The sequence below is a fragment of the Metopolophium dirhodum genome, chromosome 6 (genome assembly GCF_019925205.1).
Source record: "Metopolophium dirhodum isolate CAU chromosome 6, ASM1992520v1, whole genome shotgun sequence".
Taxonomy (NCBI): Eukaryota; Metazoa; Arthropoda; class Insecta; order Hemiptera; family Aphididae; genus Metopolophium; species Metopolophium dirhodum.
In genome coordinates this window covers 35,238,107-35,258,402 of record NC_083565.1, presented here as the reverse complement: position 1 = coordinate 35,258,402, position 20,296 = coordinate 35,238,107, and the positions used below count along the sequence as shown (strand labels likewise).

General features: G+C 28.5%; 1 long non-coding RNA gene across 1 annotated transcript; it reads right to left on the bottom strand.

The window, feature by feature from the left end:
• Positions 1 to 216: 216 nt before the first annotated feature.
• LOC132946340 (uncharacterized) lies at positions 217 to 5,945 on the bottom strand. The gene is made up of 4 exons (XR_009664699.1): positions 5,866 to 5,945; positions 3,716 to 3,799; positions 1,184 to 1,311; positions 217 to 341 (listed from the first exon to the last, which is right to left on the bottom strand). It is a non-coding gene; the product is annotated as an uncharacterized LOC132946340 (long non-coding RNA).
• Positions 5,946 to 20,296: the final 14,351 nt, after the last annotated feature.

The window sequence follows — 20,296 nt, the reverse complement described above, 5'->3', positions numbered from 1 at the left end:
TTTAAATATCATTGAGTGAATTCCCTACTCGAAAGAATTGCTTAAAAATATATCATACCTCACCAATTTTCTGATTTTGAACACGACTTTATTGATAGCCCGAATAGTGTTATACCAGTATAGTTACAATACAAATATTGAAAATTTTCGGGCAATACATCCCCTGATCAATTAACTATAATAAAAAAAAACCTACTGAGAAATAAGAAAATACATACCCCGTGACGGAATCAAAATCTGCTACGAAACTTAGTCTTCGAAACACTGAAACGTTCACACATTTCAATCTGCTTATGATATATTATTCCCAGTTTGAAAATGTTCACTGACGAATACCATTTCTGAAATAACACGCATCTTATGCAGTAAAATGTTCTACAATATTCTAATGACCTATGCGTTACAGTCTACAGATATTATATAAACCTACCAATAAATACCTAATATTAATTTTTATTACACAGAGTTTGTATTTTTAAATGTTGTATTCAAGGATTTATTAGTTTTATTTGTATACCTAACAAAAATTACATTTATTCACAAGTCAGTTATCAACTAGAACTCGACTACGAGTAAGACAGCGTTTGGATTGTTCGGACTGGCGTATAATTTATTATTATTATACATTGCGCCTTTGGTAGGCAGTAGTAAACGTATATGCTTCTACGTTACTTAGTTAACAGATTTTCGTTTGAGGTGTTCTCTTAAAACCCAAATATTTAATGCCCGTATCCCGTATGCATATAAAATGTATGTTTCACATTTAACGAAAACTAAAACTATCGTGACGGAACTGAATTACGAAGAACGTATAAAACAAAAATAATCGTCACCAAGTGATAGGTATAATCTGCTATGTACTTACAAATCATATTAAATAACATTAATCATTATGTATTTTCTTATTTTGTTAGGTAGGTATAAAAACCTACCTTCCTACTTATAAAAGCATTACCTAATCATTGATTTAAAATTTTAAAAATTATTCTACTATAACAATAAATTAACAGTTGTAGGCAAAGTATTATAATTTAAGGTATTTTTCATAATATCCTAATTTTTGTACACCTATAACAACTGGATTTTAAAAACTACTCTACGTCTAGCGGGTATATACGTTTGTCTGACAATAAATATTTACATTAGGTCTACCGCGTCAACAGAGTAGTAGGACAAAACTTACGTAATTATTTATTCTTCCGGCGAAACGCGGTCCCTTTGAGTGTATAATATTGTCTAGTGTCAGAGCTGTGCGTCTCCGTCAAGGAAAATGCAGCGCGCGTCTTCATATATCCGATCCAAAAGTTCAGTCTGGAAGTATTGAGATTAATGACATTTATTAAAATAGGCACCTAGCTTAATATGCTTAATAGCACCTAACGAAATATGTGAGTACGTATTGGAATCGGTGTTCGTCTCAAACGATTGTCATTTGCAATAGATTATTTATAATTATAACCTAACCGTCCCAATCATAGAAAATATATATATGGTCCTAACCGATGGATGATGGATATTTTTACATTATCTTCAAAAAAACATTTATTTGTTTCTACTAGACGCAAATGCAGTAAATTGAATTCAAATTTATAATATAGATAACGGTTTTTTTTACTTGGTAACTATTTATTTATTACTTGGTTTATAAACAAATTCTAATTGATATAAAATAGTAATTATATAAAAATAGTTTTATTGATCCCAATATTTAAAAATAATGTTTCAAATAAAATAATAAAAAAAATTTAAGAAATACCTATTAAGTAATATGTATTACCTAAATAACAAAATAACTAAATAAATTCGTGTTTTTTTTTAAACATTTTCACGTCCCCCCTCCCTTACGAAATGTTGTCACACCTCCTTAGAGTGGTGCGCCCCTTAGGTCAAGAGCCCTTGAAATAGTGCATGTTAAAAAATCAGCCATAACCTCCCCCCCCCTCCCCTTGACAAAATCATTTGACTCATTTAGCTTCTTTATGAATTAAGAACGATACATTGAACGTACAAAACTGTACCTACCTACATAATAGTTATCAACCTATTAACCCATCAATAATATTATATTTTTTATTGTGTACACTAATCGATTGGTATATACAAAATAACGTTAAGTTATAAATAGGACGTGGATTTAAATGCATTAAAAATAAGAAAAATGCCTTAAAAATACGATTTAATGCACTTATATTACAAAGCTTAATAAAATGGCCAGAAAAATTCAAAGTCCACTTTAAACGAATATAAAATAGAATTTATATAAGTGTATAGGTAGTGTATTCGTTATATTTTGAGTTTCATTATAGCACATCAGTCGATCAGATGCTATTTATTATTTTAAAATAAAAAAATTCGACAGTAATTCCATATTGGCAAGTGTTGTTTTCTGTAACTGAAGACTGAAGTTATAGTATCGAACACAATGGGTACGTAAAAAAATAGAAATATAAAAAAAAAATTACCTTTATTTAATTGTATTTAATTTTTTTCTAATAAGTTTTTATAAAATTGACTTTATCCCATATAAATGTTCTTATTTAATTTTTCAATTCGTCGATAATATATGAAACGAATTCTTTGCTTGGAAAGCAATGTTTTAGAAAATTCAGAAAATGCAGTTTATATTTAAATATTATAAATAATAATTTCTGATGCATTGATGCGGAAGAGTGAGGGGGTGGACAATCAGCCGAACCGAAATCTAACATCTTAAACACTTAATATAAACAATTTTTCACACACGCGTCATGGTATGAAAATAAAAAAATATTTATACCGATTTTCTGCCGAAAAAATAAATTACTTTAATCTCAATATTATTTATTAGTCAACGATATCTTTGCTCAGAATCGTTTTTCGTTTGTTCGTTTTGTATTTTAATAATTTATACGTGGATATATTATTATTACTAATGATTATAGTAGTTGTGTTTGTTTTATTTCCTTAATTTATTTAGTACTATACCAATAAATTATATATTAATTAATAATTTTTAAAACATTGTGTTCAAAAAAAATGAAAAAAAAATGTGATTTTAATTAGAGTCTTGTAATGTACCTACCTATATTTAAAAAATAAATAAATATAATAATAACTGTTGAACTTTTAGGGACATAATTGGTAACACATTCGTGTATGTAGTATTACACTATTTATATAGGTATATATTTATAGACCTATACGAGTATATGAGTAGGTATATTATTCATAAGTGCGCACACGTCAGGATAGGCAGTTGACCATTCCGTGAATATACTTTTATGTGTACATGGTTATACATCCCTAATCCCTATGATATAGAATATAGATATTAAGTGAACATTAGAAGTTAAGTATGTGACACTAAATTAATAGTTACCTATAACTTATAACGTTGTATTTGGAAAAAAAATTACCAGTTATTAATTAAAATTGTATCTTATGACTATTATCAGTTATAAGTCATAACATATATTTCTATAAATTAAACCAAAATATTTATATATTTAAATTAAGTACCCTGTATAGGTATGCACCTATTAATTATAATTATTCTACAAACAGGGACTGGAAAAACGACGACGGCGTTTATATCTCGCGTGTTTTATACATTTCTAGTCCGGAACTAAAATATGCGCCTACAACACTTGGATAGCACATTTTTCGTGACATTAAATATTTGTTTTAAGTCTTAAAATTAAATTTAAGCCCCAAAAGAATATAAGAACAAACTTACTTTAATTATCGACTCCTTCGGCGGAATCCGTGACGTGTGTGAACTGCGACGCCCATGAGGAAACGCTCCAGAATACAGCCAGAACTTCGAATATTGTGATTTATGAAAAATAAAATTATACGAAACGCAGTAAGTTTTTTGCTCATATCTTCTTTGCTTATTGAAATTTTAGAATTTTTAATCGACTGTGTCTTCTGCAACGACTTTGAGATTTGCCATAGATTAAATAAATAAATGATAGATATTATACTAGGTACGTCAATATGACGAATCCACGGATATAATATAATGCAAATTTTTATATCAAAGAGTTCTGTGTTAAGGAACAATTTGTTCATTGAAATTTGATATGACATAAACCAAAATAGTTTATAATTTTGAATTTGAATTATAATAATATGATATAGGTATTATTTAAATTATTATTTTCGTTTATCAATTTAATTATTGATTAAGGTGGTGAATAGATATCAGAAGCACGAGAATATTTTTATAAGAGCATATTGTATTTTATGAATTATTAAATAAAAATGTGATTACTGGATTTTAGAGTTAACATAAACGTATACAGTAAATTCATCAAATACTATAATACCAACTATATTTTTACAATGATGTGTGTGTTTTTTTTTTAATATTTTTAATTATTTTTTCTTGTGGTTTGTGTAAACGATAAGTATTCGTAATAAAGATTCAATTTTCATATATAATATTATATTATAGGCACTCAGTATGTAATCATATGTTTATTTTTAGTTTAATTTAATTGTAGGTATTTAGTAAATAATAATAGGTATACGAAATTGTGTTTTCGAATAGCAATTTATTGTTTGTATTAATACCTACACCATAATAGGGAACTAAAATTTTGTAAATGATGTACAAATGTATTTTTGGTGTTTTAAGGCTGCTGTAAGATCAATTTATGAGAATCCTTGCATTAAATTGTTAGGATTATTTGATATGAATAATTATTTTATTACATATAGGTTTATTACATATTGGTAAGTCGATCAGAAACTATATTTACACTGAATGTTAATAGTAAAAAGCTATTAAAAAATATATTATTTGTATTTATTTGTTAATAATTAAGACTTAAATATGAGCAGTAATCTTGATCCTATCACAAAATGTTTTTTAATTATTTTTAATTTAATTTACATTTATCCCAAAGTGATCTCTGCATAATCATTCAATGATGAATTTAATAGTTACATTCTCGGTTATATTAATTGGATTATAAATTAAAATAAACTACAGTTTCCAGCTTCTACTACAACATTATTTTATATTTTATTTTATGTTTTTAATTTTTTCAACGCAGTCTGCACCTTGTGTTGGTGATTTTACACGTAATATAATAAAATTGATACTAGTGATGAGTAGGTAAGTACCGTATTGTTTAATCAAATTATTTACACGATTATTAACTAAAAAAATATCCATGAAGTATAAACATCCGCATTTCTATAAACTATAAATTCATAATTGTATGAGCTATACATTTTACATATATTTTTCGAAAAAACTATTTAAAAAAACAAGAATAATTCCTATTTTATGTCACACGGGTTGAACTAGCAACTGACTGCTACGACAACTGTGCAATTTTTTTTAAGCATATTACGTTTTGAAAACGTGCAGAAAAGAGTTTGTTTTAAGACTGTCTGTCTTGATAACAACTAATTTAATTTAGAGTGTATTGTTATATTATATTATAATGAAATTAATAATTATAGTAAAATATATAATTGCAAGACATTTAATACCTATATCTATAGCCATCTAGGGTATAAACTACACTAAAAAAGGTGTGAGAATGCTAATAAAATATATGAGGGGTAGAATGTATTTATGTATATAAAAATATAAGATATAAAGATTAATAACATTATATTGTTTTAAATACTTCGCGCAAACCTAAGGTGATACCCGGTGTATAGTATAACATGCAAAAAGGTGCGTGTTAAACTTGGCGTGGTAAAAACGAAGACGGTCTCGCGTATTTTATACATTGCGCTATTGGGATTAAACTTATAAATGCTTCTACGTCACCTAGTTAACAGATTGTCCGTGGCAATGAATATTTAATTTAAGTCTAAAAAGTAAATGTAAAACAGTAGGTAATAATATGAAAACAAACTTACTCGTAAACATCTACTCTTCCGGTGAAACGTAGCTAGAGTGCCGCCATCGCCGAAGAAACAGCTATCTTCATCCATCTTCATCTAATCATCTCACTCCGATGAGCTAAAACTTGAAAGTATCGAAATATTTTATGAAAATAACCTGATCAAACGAAATTTGCGAGTTTGTGTTACAACTTATCCGGTTTAACGAACTGTCCGTTTATATTTGTAGCCTATTATTTTTTTGTTCACTGAAATCAAAATATACAATATATTATATTTATAATACAATAGTATTTCTGAAACTATTAGAATTGTTAACCGTCGCCGACGAATTTCGACAATTGACGACTGCCATAGATATTATAAAATATATTATGCCATAGATATTATAATATATATTATGCCATAGATATTATAAAATATATTATTTACCAACAAAAGTAAACGAATATAAAGTTACACTATTTTAAAAATATTATTCGTGGGTAATTGAAACGTCTAAAATATATTATCATTTATCATATACAAATACGATAATAAACAAATAATAATAATTCAACTTAACCGGCTACGGTATTAATAATATTTAATAATATCAATATAAATATAGTATACAATATCCTAGGCTGACCAATCGTCTCCACTTAAAATCGTTTTTCGTATACTATGATATTATATCATTGAATTCAAATTTAACACTATCCATAACAGTCACCCACTTGTAACCTACTGTTCAGCAGAGTCCGTTTTCGAGAAAATCGATTTTGGTTTTTGGTGCAACTCTAAAACAAATGACCGTAGGTACATTAAATTTTGACTGAATGCTTATATTAGCATTTTCTATACACCATAACATTTTCCAAATATTTTGACTTATTTTGAGCTGTTTACGGACATTTTCAGTTTCCATTTTATTTTAGTTTTTTTTTCTATAAATATCAATAAAATGTTATTTGTTGGTTAAAAAAGCTTGAAAATTTAATATAAGGTTCCTAGGTTATTGTTTCAAAGGCAGATGAAAAAAATTAAAATCCTTAGTCACGGTTTTTATTTATAAGCATTTAAAGTTCAAATATTGACAAAATACGGAAAAATCACGAAAATTATCAAATTATTTTGAGTTGAGAATTCATAAAAATTTTTCTTTTTCAATCTAAGATTCGAAAATGTAATACAAGATTATCCATAAGTTTACCTACCTATATCAAAAAAAAAATGTCTACAAGAAAGTCAAATTAAATTTTTATGAACGTTTGAAATTCATATTTTTACAACATTTGATATTCACTCGATTTCTCATGTAACGATTTTCTTATTTTGTTGTAATTAAAAAACGTATGACTGTAGATACTTGAAAATTTCACTGAATGTTTATTTTAGCATTTTCTATACACGATAAAATTTTGGAAATAATTTGATTCTTTTTGAGCTGTATACGGAGATAGTCAGTTTTCAATTTTTTTAGTTTTTTTTTCTATAAATATCAATAAATTTTTATTTGTTAGGTAAAAAAGCGTGAAAATTTAATATAAGGCTCCTGATATATCGTTCTAATAGCAGTTGAAAAATATTAAAAATACATATTATGCACAATTTCTTTTTATAAGCATTTAAAGTTCAAATTTCGACAACATTTATCAAATTTATAATTTATAAATTATTTTGTAGTTAAAAATATATAAAATGTTTAACTTTTATGGCTAAGGATTGAAAATTTAAAACAAGGCTCCACGTAAATAGGTTATAGATAAATTACTTTATTCACAATAATATCATCAAATATACTTGGTAAAATCATAGGCTGACTGACCGTTTTCGCTCAGAATCGTTTTTCTTATACAATTATATTATATCATTGAATTCAAATTTAACACCATCCATTACAGTGACCCACTTGTAACCTACTGTACAGCAGAGCGACATCCACTTACCCACCTTTTTTTAATTGACCTCCCTTTTTATTTAATTCCTGATAAACGAGTTTTGGATAAGTACCTACCTACATAATAGGTACCTGTCCTACCTATATTAATTAAAAACTATTTTTAACACGACGTATTTACTTATTATTTTTGTCTTTTAGTTTATCTAATTTTCTATGATTAAAATATGTTTCCTTTATACCCAAATAATTTTTAAGTACCTACAAATAATATAGAACTCAATTTTATTTTAACAATAAATACTTTTATTAATACAGTGTTGACTTTGTAGATGGGTAGTAATAAATTAACTGTACATTCAGGATTACATGCATTCAGGTGAATAATTATAAGATTGCAATGATAGATGTAAGATGTATTGTTGATTCATCAATACGATGCTGGGTGGACTTGAGGACTTCCCATGTTCAGCGACCGGCGTCGACCCGTCTTGTGGCACAGCGGAAACTTCGTACAGCTGACTGTTCGACAAAGACACTGTAATATTATTTGAAAAATATTATTTCTACTTAATCGTAATAACTGGGTATAATGAGTTTAATATTATATTATATTACAATAAATATTAAGTACCTATATTATTAGCTTCTAATAATTGGGACGTCATTTTTGTAGATATTGATCCGGACAAAATGATGCTGGCCCAACGCTATGCCATGGTTTATGGCGTACCTATCCGATGAAATTGTTGGACTCTTTCAAACTGGGCAATCTGAACGGTGACGTGATCGTTACTTCGCGGCCATCATAGGGTAGACCAGAATACACAAAAATGTAGGTCATTGGGCTGTCGGCTGTATGTATGATAAAGTCCTGGAAGTGGGAATTACAATAGCCCCTAAAATGCTGTTACACCTCAACCTTAATAAAAACAAAGAATGATTAAAAAATGGCAAAGGAATCGGCCTACAAATCTGAAAATAAGTTTATGGACAGATAACTTCTCAACGTAATATAACCTAGGTAGGTACGGTTAGGTATATTAAATTAATTAAGTAGGTACTATATTAATATAGTCTATTAATTATTTTTTTACTATGCTATTATTGTATTAAAATATACACAATGACTTATAACTTACATTATTGGACCGGACATACAGCAACGTCGAGTTGAGGTACCTGTCCATAAACACATTTTCATCAGCAAAATATAATATAAAATCTAAAGTAAAGAAATGCATAAAGAAAAAACTGTATTTATTCATACTATTTTGAAATCAAAAACATTAGAACAAGATAATGCTTTCTTGATAAATTAAAAATATTTGAAGATTTTATTTGTCATACGTTTACATGGCAATAGTAAAATTCTATTAAACCTATTAGGTACGTAAACAACATTTATTAATATGACAAATATTTAAAATTTCAAAAAAGGGGGACCCTAGTGTTTATACCCCCCATTTTGTTTTAGGGATAGAGCTTTCAGTTTTTGTGCACAAACGTCGGGACCTGGTGCACATTTCTGCACAAACGATGCACAAAGGTTTGGCACATTCAAAAATCCAAATATTCAATGTGGGGGGGGGCTACCGTTTCAATGCCCCCCCATTTTGTTTTAGGGAAAGAGCTTTCAGTTTTTGTGCACAAACGATTGGACTTGGTGCACATTTCTGCACAAAAGATGCACAAACGTTTGGCGTGGTCAGAAGTTCAAATTTCGAAAGTGGGGGGGCCATTGAAATGGACCTTTGAAATTGCGCTCCTGCTAACATGGCTCATTAAAAAAAAAAAAAATGATTGTAATGGACAGTAATGGTCCAAATGAGGTTTTTACGGAGTAAAAAATAGAAAAAGTTTCCCAAAAGAAGGGCTCAAGCAACATTTAGAAATTTACTTTGGAAATAGAAAATTCTTTTTTGTTTATAAATAGTATTGCTATTGGTTACATTTTACAGATTATAATAGTTATAGTAGTAGAAAGAATATTAGTAGAAATTAGTATTTATCTGTTAATAAATGGTTGCCATTGATTACTCGGGGTCATGGGGTATGCATCAAATCGAAGTGTTTATGGCTTCGAATAAAGGAATTATATCTTAAAACAATTAATATGAGAGTTGAATCCGTATGTAACGTATGTTTGTAACTTATACACTCAAAAATACTTGACCAATTTTGTGAGAATTTCAAATTTATTGTTTAGAATAAAGTAGTTTCAACCACGTTTGATTTATACAAAGTGCTATCTCCAATCCACCTGAGGTGCATTGTCAATCTCAGTCTAATTAGTTCACCAAGCGAGGTAAACCAACGACGCCAAAGTTAATACAAAAACTATACTTAACCGTTTTCAATAAAAACAATAAAAAGTTATATAAATTGTGTAAAGCAAAAAAAAAAATTTCAAATTTTATTGTACTGTAAGCCAGGCGACAATCGTTACAAGTGTGTCGTGTGTGGACTGAATTTGGAAAACTTATGAGTCTCACGTTTGTCAGCTGTATGTGACCGGCTCACGCGTAGGAAAAGCTTCTGATTTATTAGTATGCCCACTAGACGGAAAAACAAAAAATACTATGTATCCAAAAGCACTTCAGTGAACATAATTAAAACAAAACATTATATTGTCGGCATTTTTTGAAGAAAATTAACAAAATGACAAAAAGATGATCCAAAACAAATTAAACACAAATCGCTTTAATGATTTTCGTTTAAATTATATTTCGGATGGTGGCGTAGCAACGCTTGCAGGGTACGCAGTCATAATGAAAATAATAATATTAAAAAAATTATAATATTTTTGATACTTTTATAACTTTTGATTGTGATTTTTAATCTATGTTTAATGTTTATATACACTGGATTTAGTAATAGCGAGGGTTGTCGGATCAGCTAGTTTATCTTTTAATTTGCGTGTCATTTGCTTATTGTGAGTTAAATTTTTTTTGGCACTGTTTAGCAAATGTTCTAAACTTTATTTTAGTAATATTAAGAATTTTAATCATTTCTATTGTGGTATTCATCAACAATAAAAAACAACTGTAGTTAAATATACACAAAGGGACAGACCTAGTTTGTTGTAATTTTGAATTTGTTCAAACTGTTGAGAGACGATCTCAATTAGGCATAAAAACAAATTTAAATTGTCAATTGTTACGTTTAAAATAAGTTTTTGTCACGGAGAAACGTTTGAGAGTGTCTAACATGGTAAGTTCCAAACGAATCTACACGACTACAGCCAGACGCGTAAAAATAAATATATTTTTGGGTACTCTTCTGACTACACCAATTCACGTGCGGTATTTTTCAAAATGGTGCACGTTGACCGGAGATGATTTAAACTTTTACAGCCATTGAAATCTTTGATCTGACCAGTACTAGTAGTAGTAGTAGTAGTAGTAGTTTGCACGTACGACCAGTAGATTGGACTGGATACAAAATAAATAAATAAATAAATACCATAATATTTGTGTTAATGAGTTTTTAATTGCCTAGCAACTTAACCTAACACATGCTTCAATTTTTTTCCAGGAAGTGTTTCATGTCTGTCGGTCATTCACCAGCATACTGAGACCACCGTGAACCCGTGTAAATGTTTTGTTCTGTATAACATATAATATACATATTACATATTTTTTACAATATATAATATACATACACAAATGTTTAGGTATGTCTTAATTTATCACGGGTTTTTACATCATTTGCCCCACCGAAATTGATGATGAAAAATAGTGTTCCCTACTAAACATATCGATGATCTATACACTAGAATTTTGTACCCGGTTTTGTGATGGTTTTTCATTTTTACCAATCAAAAACTGCTTAGTGATAATCAAAAAAAAAACGTTGGTTTTGAGTAAAAAAATGCGAATAATACCTTCATTAAACTAGGTGCACCGAGTACAAGTATCATATTATGAGGAAGACCATATATTTTTCCCCATCCTGTACAGTGGTGTACACCAATAGTGTACATCGTAACCCACTTATTATTTATCAGTTATCACGAATTGTATTTAGTATACTAGGTGGTAATTATATGAAAGTGGTCGCATATAATTTGCATATCTAAATTAATATAAGGCGAATTTTTATAACTTTAAATAATTATAATAATATGTATTTATTTAATTTATAAAAAAAAAGTTTTATTACAATTATTAAGGGGCCTCGCTACTGCAGACAATTTCAGTTCAAAAGTCCTCAAGTTAAGTTTATTAAATGAAGTTTAAGTTGTCCGAATCTAACTCAGCAGAAAGTTGTCTATAGATCGTACGGAACACTTTGTAAAAATTAAATCTTATATTATTATTTATTGTAAACTGTAATAATTGAAAACTTAAAAATATGAGTTTTTTCAAATCATAATCAAATTCAAATTCATTATAAAAAGGGAAAGTGTTGCGTACGATCTACAGACATTTTTCTGCTGAATTCAAATATTTTTTTTCAGAATCAAAAGCAGACAAAGTTAATTAACTTTAATTTTGTCAAAACAATAAGTAAGTTGTCGTAAAATTTGTATAGTGAATTTTATATTGTTTTCGAGTTATTGACATGTGAATGCGCGTACGAGAATGTTACCGCATTGAATTTCACGTACATTAATAATCATTTACAACTAACACACTGAGCGGCTAAGACGAGATTAAAAATTGCCTAAATGTTGCCCCTTAAATAATAACGAGGCACCTTAATTATGAATTATGAGTTATTGAGTTATGAGTTACCTATGCAAACATTGAAAACATAGTCTGCTAAGGATTAAACAATTAATCATTAAAGGGTACCTACAAAATACAGAATAGGATTTATTTGTTTAACTCTGTAGTTGCAAGGTTGGAAAGAGTTAAAATAATTTTTTAATGGGTAAATTTAATTCTGATAAACAATTATTTATCATTTTGTATTTTTAAGAAATTAAATTTTTAAATTTTAATTATTTTAAACAAAGCGTTGTTAACAATTTTAAAAACATTTTGTAAAAACTCAATTAGAAAATCTATTTTAGTAAAAAAAAACATAGTTTTAAACAAATAAAACGTTTGTTATATTTAAAAAATTGTTGGAATTGTAAATAGTGATATATTATTTATTTTGAGTTTTATAGAATATTATAAAAAAAATATCAAATTCAAATAAAAAACTTTTGTAAAAAAAGTGGTTAAGATTTTTATATTTTTCAAATAGTTACAATTGAAATTCTGATTAGAAAGATTTAAAATAAATTTATTAGGTAGGATAAAAATTTAAATCATGAAACCTATATTACACATTTTATTAAAAAATCAAATCAAGATTATTGATTTTCAATAAGAGTTTTTGGAGTTTTTAAAAATAAATTAGGTACAACCCAAAATTGAGGCACTTATCTACATTTTCTTCACTAAATTGTAAGTATTAAAATAATTAGGTATTATAAATTATAATATACGTGCAAAATAAAATCAAAACGAAATATTTTCATAAATCATGATAATAATATGTAAGGCGCCACTAAGGCATAGGTACAATCAACAAATAATGTAAATCGTTGAAACTTGTTGTAACTTGTAAAATACCAGCAATTGTGTGTACCGTTTAACTGCATAGCGTAAAAACACTATACAGACATACAGTTATTAAGGTACCTACTACCTATCTCAGAAGAAAGTGTGTATTTTGAATGTACAAAATATTAAAAACACATTGAATATTGCTTGTCAGTTATCAGTTGTATTGACATTTTGAACTAGGTAGGTACCTATTTGATATTTGAATAAGAAATACAGTCGAACATTCAACTTTATGAATATGCAAACGTTAACCCTTGTTAGTCATTATGAATTAAATTTTTTCCTACATAATCTATTGGATCAAAATGTCGTGTCACATTATTCCATTTTTATAATGTATAGCCATTGATTAATATATTATGTAGACATTTTAGTTTTTACATACATAATACATTAGTATTTAGTTCATGTCATGAACATTTAGACCGAGTGTAATATTTAATTTTGATTTCTTATAATAATTTACAACCAATAATGTTCGACGTTGTGAATAACACAAACGCATTTTAATTTATAACATAATATACAATTATAAAGCTACAGAACTTACTACATCGATAACAGAATATTACAGTGTACCAATACGTACCAATTAAATTTATTTTTAAATATGACAGTTTACAAATATTTTGTAACACTATTATTATACAGTCCCGTAGGAACACTTACATTATAATAATATCTAATCTTTGTTTATAGAATTACACTCGAAGATATTTTTCAAAAATAAATTATGGATGTAGGCATCACCGGTCTATATTAGCAACATGCCAACATACCTACTTACTTTAAATTATATAATTACTTTAAGTACACTTGAGTTTTCATTTGATAAAATAAATATCAAAGTTTCTAAGACAATAAGGTACCTGTTGAATAAGTGGTGCACTTTTATGCATACTGCACATGTTCGACATAGGTACCTACTTGACTATTATATATAATTATTGTGCCGAAATCATAATTATTATTAGCAGATATAGTTACTTATATAATTAGTAAGATCTGATTCATAGATGAAGCGGGTGTGTTATGTCATAAATATCCTTATTTGTTTGATATGGTTTCAACCACAATTTATTCAAATATATATAGTTATACTAATACCTAATATTACTTATTAGATATTGTAGTTATAGACACCACTGATTAAGTTATTAATGTACACACTATATTATACTATATTAAGTACTTGCAGTTTTTACATATTTATTTAGTAATATTATTACGCCCATACCATTATTTATCTATTTTAATTCAATAAGAAATATTATTTAAACATATACTATTTTATTTGAACAAATACATAGGCTAAAAGCAATCACTATTTATATTTCCGGTTGTGTGCTTACTGTATAATATTATCCTCTAAAATAAATATATATAAAAAAAATAACAATATAGGTAAATAAATATTGTATAAGCATTTATAGACAGAAACCTGCAGCGCTGGTTTACTGTGACGTGTATAAAGAAAATTTTTCGACTAGTTACATAGTATTATGGCGATCGACTGCCCTAAATATACCGAAGAACAAGTTTGAAATAGAAAGAATTAGAAAATAAAGTTTTGTTCGTCATATTAGAATATAATATATCACGACTCTGACATTTGAATACTTTCCTAATGTTTATGTATTCTGTACACGACTATAATACAAAGTAGCAAATTAATCAACAAATTTTATTTTTACAACAATTTAACTTAATAATATTTTTGTTTAAATGTATAATGATTTTTAAAAAACACATTCCTGAAAAATGTTTTCCCCCAGTCAAATGTCCTGTGATATAAATATTTCCAACTCAATTATAGGCCTTCTTTCCTATAACAACTATGTATTCTATAATATTATTAATTTAAAAAAGGTGGGTAAGTAGATGTCGCTCTGCTTTACAGTAGGTTACAAGTGATTCACTGTAATGGATGGTGTTAAATTTGAAAATATCATTGTATAAGAAAAACGATTCTGAGCGAAAACGGTCAGTCAGCCAATGATATTACTAAGTATATTTGATGATATTTTTGTGAATAAAGTAATTTATACATAACCTATTTACGTGAAGCCTTGTTTTCAATTTTCAATCCTTAGCTATAAAAGTTGAACATTTTATAAGCTTTGTCAAAATTTAAACTTTAAATGCTTATAAAAAAAATTATGTGTATGTATTTTTAATATTTTTCAACTGCTATTAGAACGAGCCTATCAGGAGCCTTATATTAAATTTTCACGCTTTTTTGCCCAACAAATAAAATTTTATTGATATTTATAGAAAAAAAAATTTAAAAAAATGGAAACTGAAAATGTCCGTAAACAGCTAAAAATAAGTCAAAATATTTGGAAAATGTTATGGTGTATAGAAAATGCTAATATAAACATTCAGTCAATGTTATAAGGATCAGGTAAATCCAATTCACCATTTTTTAAATACCGATTAACGACCATATTTAATGTATCTGATTTTTTCCATTCAGTTTTTTTAAAAAACAAAGGATAATCTTCGCAGGTTAGATCAAAATTTCATGTACCTACGGTCATTTGTTTTAGAGTTGCACCAAAAACCAAAATCGATTTTCTCGTAAACAGATTTTGCGTAAAAATTCTTGTTTTTCTTTTATTTTTCACGCTGCTTTTGAAAACTACTGAGAAATGTTTACTTTTGACCCCCCAGAGTACCAACTAGATTCACTTTCCTATCAGAAAAGTCACTGTTGAAGAAAATCCAAGCATTTTTACTGTCCTAAAAGGTGATGACAGACACAAAAATAAAAAAAAAAAAATAATAAAAAAAAAACACACATCATTATGAAATCAATACATTCATCGCTTCGCTCAGAATCTAAAAACAAATTTTGTTTTCAATTCTGATGTTTTTCAAATCATTGAACTACCTAAGAAGTAATTCCTTGTTCTGAGTTCATTAGCTCTGTGGACTTACATCTCCTGAACTCATCTAAAAAAAGATACTCAATACTTGCCCACTGTATACAGGTAAGAAATTATATTAATATATCAATTCATAACCAATGGTAATTTGTAATAATACTAATGAATGATAAAATCATCAAATAATCTAGTATTTACAAATTGTAGATTTTATTTAAACAATAAAAAAACTTTTAGTTTTGTATTCTTGATCAGTATAACTAAAAAAAATTTTATAAATAATGATCGTACCCATATAATAATTTATCAAGAAATCCAGATATTTTCAGATTTACAAAAACAACAAATATCTCGTTGCCATGAATGTTTAAAAAATCTACATTTCGTGTCTGTGTTACATAGTTACCATTTATCAATAACCATTTCATTATTTAGGTTGGAATAATTTTTCATTCTCGCAGTCAAACAGTTTTTTCGTACCTATAATATATTAATTATTATTCTACCGACATATTTCTATTAGATTAATATATTATGTCCGACATTAACAGTTTCACCGTGTGCGGAAGCTCTAATTCGTTCGATGTCAACACCGAAATAATACAACAACCGTCGGCGACGACATCTACACTGACCGACTTGCAGGTGGATGCCGACCAAAGGTCTTTAGATTTAGCACCACAACTGTATCCGAATGACCAACAGTCAGTTGGTAGTCTGAAGGAGTGCGATTATCCATTGACAGAAAACGTATATAATAAGGCGGACGACGATGCAACCACAAGGAAAGCTGATGCGGTGGACTACCCTATACAGACAGTGAGGCCACAAATTATGTGTGCTATCCGTGACCAACAACCGACGACGACGATATTGACTTCAGCGGATTTTAAGGTGTTGGACGAGCTCACTGAAGACTTACTGGTGACGGCCGTTAAAAAGTCGTTAAATGTACCACCCGTATCTTTGTGTCCGAATGAAGAACAGTCGTCATCTATTTCACGTGACGATGATAGTATTACATCGTCAGAAATGCCTGTGCCATGGATTATTGTACCGAGGGTCTTGGACAAGTTGTTGGAGTTTGACGAAGTCTCGTCAGAAATCAAAAATGCAGATACAAAGTACGGAAAGCACCTTCCACCGTTACCGTTGTGTCTCGCGAGTGCGCTGGAGGAAACACAGCTTTGCGAGTCTTCTGCAATTGACATACCGACGCCAACATTTGTATCTATGCCTAATATCCCCGAGCGTCTAGATTTAAATGTCGAGACACTTGCAGAAATCGGTTCCACGCCAAATTTAATGTCTCCACAGGTCACCAGCGATATCTGCATACCGGAACTGTCGAAACATCTTGGTTCCGAGGATTTTCTGGAGGGCTGCAGGCACTGGCTTGTATGCCGGATATCGTTGTGCTTCCAAATCTAGCTGGTGATGCTCCCGACTTGCCGTCTGTCACGTCCTGCAAGACGGAGTTGCCGGATTTGAATATCGCGGAAAACACGGATGTAACCACTGTTGAATGCAGACGTCCAGTTTTACGCCGTTCATTTTGGAGTAGGACGAAAAAATTCGTCAGGCGATTGTTTTGTTGTTGTGGTTCTATTGACATCATAGACCAGTAAAATATATAATATCATAGAGTTTTGAAACGTCCCCTCCCACTGTTATCTGTACCACCATCGGCTCTTCGCCACGTGTTTTATGCCGTTTCGCGGTCGTATATCTTAGAGCTGTATAAATATATCTGTATACCTTTCTAACTCGATGTAAATAATCATAATGTATTCTAAATAATTTCATATTGTATTATATATAATCATATTCTGTCTAATAATTTATAAATTGAATAATGTAAATTTGTAATAACGTAATAATTTAATAATCTAATAATGTACTTAATAACACTGTAATAATGTAATAATACCTATATAATAACAATGTAATACTGTAATAAAAATGTAGTATAAATATACCTACCAACAAATAATGCTATGCTATGTTGCTGTAATTTAAATAAATAAATGTTTTGTTAAAATACCTATGTTATATATTTGATTTTTATTTGATAATATAATTAATAAATGTGTCGACACGTTAGTACAAAATTAATTTATGTGGCTTGTGGAAATTGTGTGTATATTATTCTGGTATAATAAGCTTTCGGTTTTTTCCAACCGGTGTAAAAATCTCACTATGAACATTGGTAGGTATTGAATTCTCAAGCTTTTTGACCAAAGAACAAAATATGTTATCAACAGTGTGCATCCAGAAAAGACCAAAAACACTGCGATATCATGCCAAGAATCATGATAAAAAAGGTGGGTAAGTGGATGTCGCTCTGTTGTACAGTACGTTACTAGTGTTTCACTATAATGGATGGTGTTATATTTGAATTAAATGATATAATATCATTGTATTAGAAAAACGATTCTAAGCGAAAACGGTCCGTCAGCCTATGATATTACCAAGTATATTTGACGATATTATTGTGAATAAAGTAATTTATATATAACCTATTTACGTGGAATCTTGTTTTAAATTTTTAATCCTTAGCTACAAAAGTTGAACATTTTATAAATTTTTAACTACAAAATAATTATTACATTTTAAATTTGATAAATGTTGTCAAAATTTGAACTTTAAATGCTTATAAAAAAAAATTGTGCCTTTATATTTTCAATATTTTTCAACTGCTATTAGAACGATATATCAGGAGCCTTATATTAAATTTTCACGCTTTTTTACCTAACAAATAAAATTTTATTGATATTTATAGAAAAAAAAACTAAAAAAACTGAAAACTGACAATGTCCGTAAACAGCTCAAAAAGAGTCAAATTATTTTCAAAATGTTATCGTGTATACAAAATGATAATATAAACATTCAGTGAAATTTTGAAGTATCTACAGTTATACGTTTTTTAATTACAACAAAATAAGAAAAGGGGGGACGAGGTGGCCGAGTGGTCTAACGCGACGGATTCGGCACAGCCGGTCCGAGTTCGATCCTCGACCACTGGGCGGCATTTTTCTCCGTGCAAGTCACGGTGTCCGGAGAACAAGTGCCGCCATCCCCCCACCCCGGGGCACGGCAGAAACCTACGGGTGCCCCATTAGAAATTCTGCCAAACACAACACACACGTGTACCAACCTACCCAATATAAAAACCTACCAAACCTTCCAAATATAAAAACCTACAGTGCCCTCCCCACACCCAATGGCCTATGTTGCCGCGGGTTACCCAATAAAAAAAAAAAAAAAAAAAAAAAAAAAAAAAAAATAAGAAAATCGTTACATGAGAAATCGAGTGAATATCATATGTTGTAAAAATGTGAATTTCAAACGCTCATAAAAAATTAATTTGACTTTCTTGTAGACATTTTTTTTTTGATAAAGGTAGAAAAACTTATGGATAATCTTGTATTACATTTTAAAATCTTAGATTTAAAAAGAAACATTTTTATGAATTCTCAACTGATTTTCGTGATTTTTCCGTATTTTGTCAAGATTTTAACTTTAAATGCATATAAATAAAAACTGTGACTAAGGATTTTTAATATTTTTCAAATATCATAGTAACAATATAGTAGGAGCCTTGTATTAAATTTTCAAGATTTTTTACCCAACAAATAAGGTTTTTTTAAAGCAAAATTCAAATTCAATCAATGTTTTTATTTTATTAAATAAACACATTTTTATGCATGTAAAATGTAGTGTACTAATGTTGTATTTTGGATTATGTTCTACTAGTTATATAAAAGTAATATAACTATAGATATTATAATATTATCAGAAAAATAAATGTTGTTTATTAATTATTTGTAAAATTTTAACATTCTAAGTTGTTAAGTTACAATAAACGACTTGATGTATAAATTCTATTAAATATATTTTAAATTAATATATTAATTACAATAGTGTTATAGTTCTACTAATAGTTAAAAATATAACTGTTCAAAAACCTGGATACATCTTATTTACATTGAATTTTAAATAATAGGTACTTGTTAAATTTATATATTAAAATGATTTCCTTACTAAGATTTTTCAGTTAAGTTTCTAAGCAATACTTGACCATACAAATTGTATTGTTACTTTTTACAGTT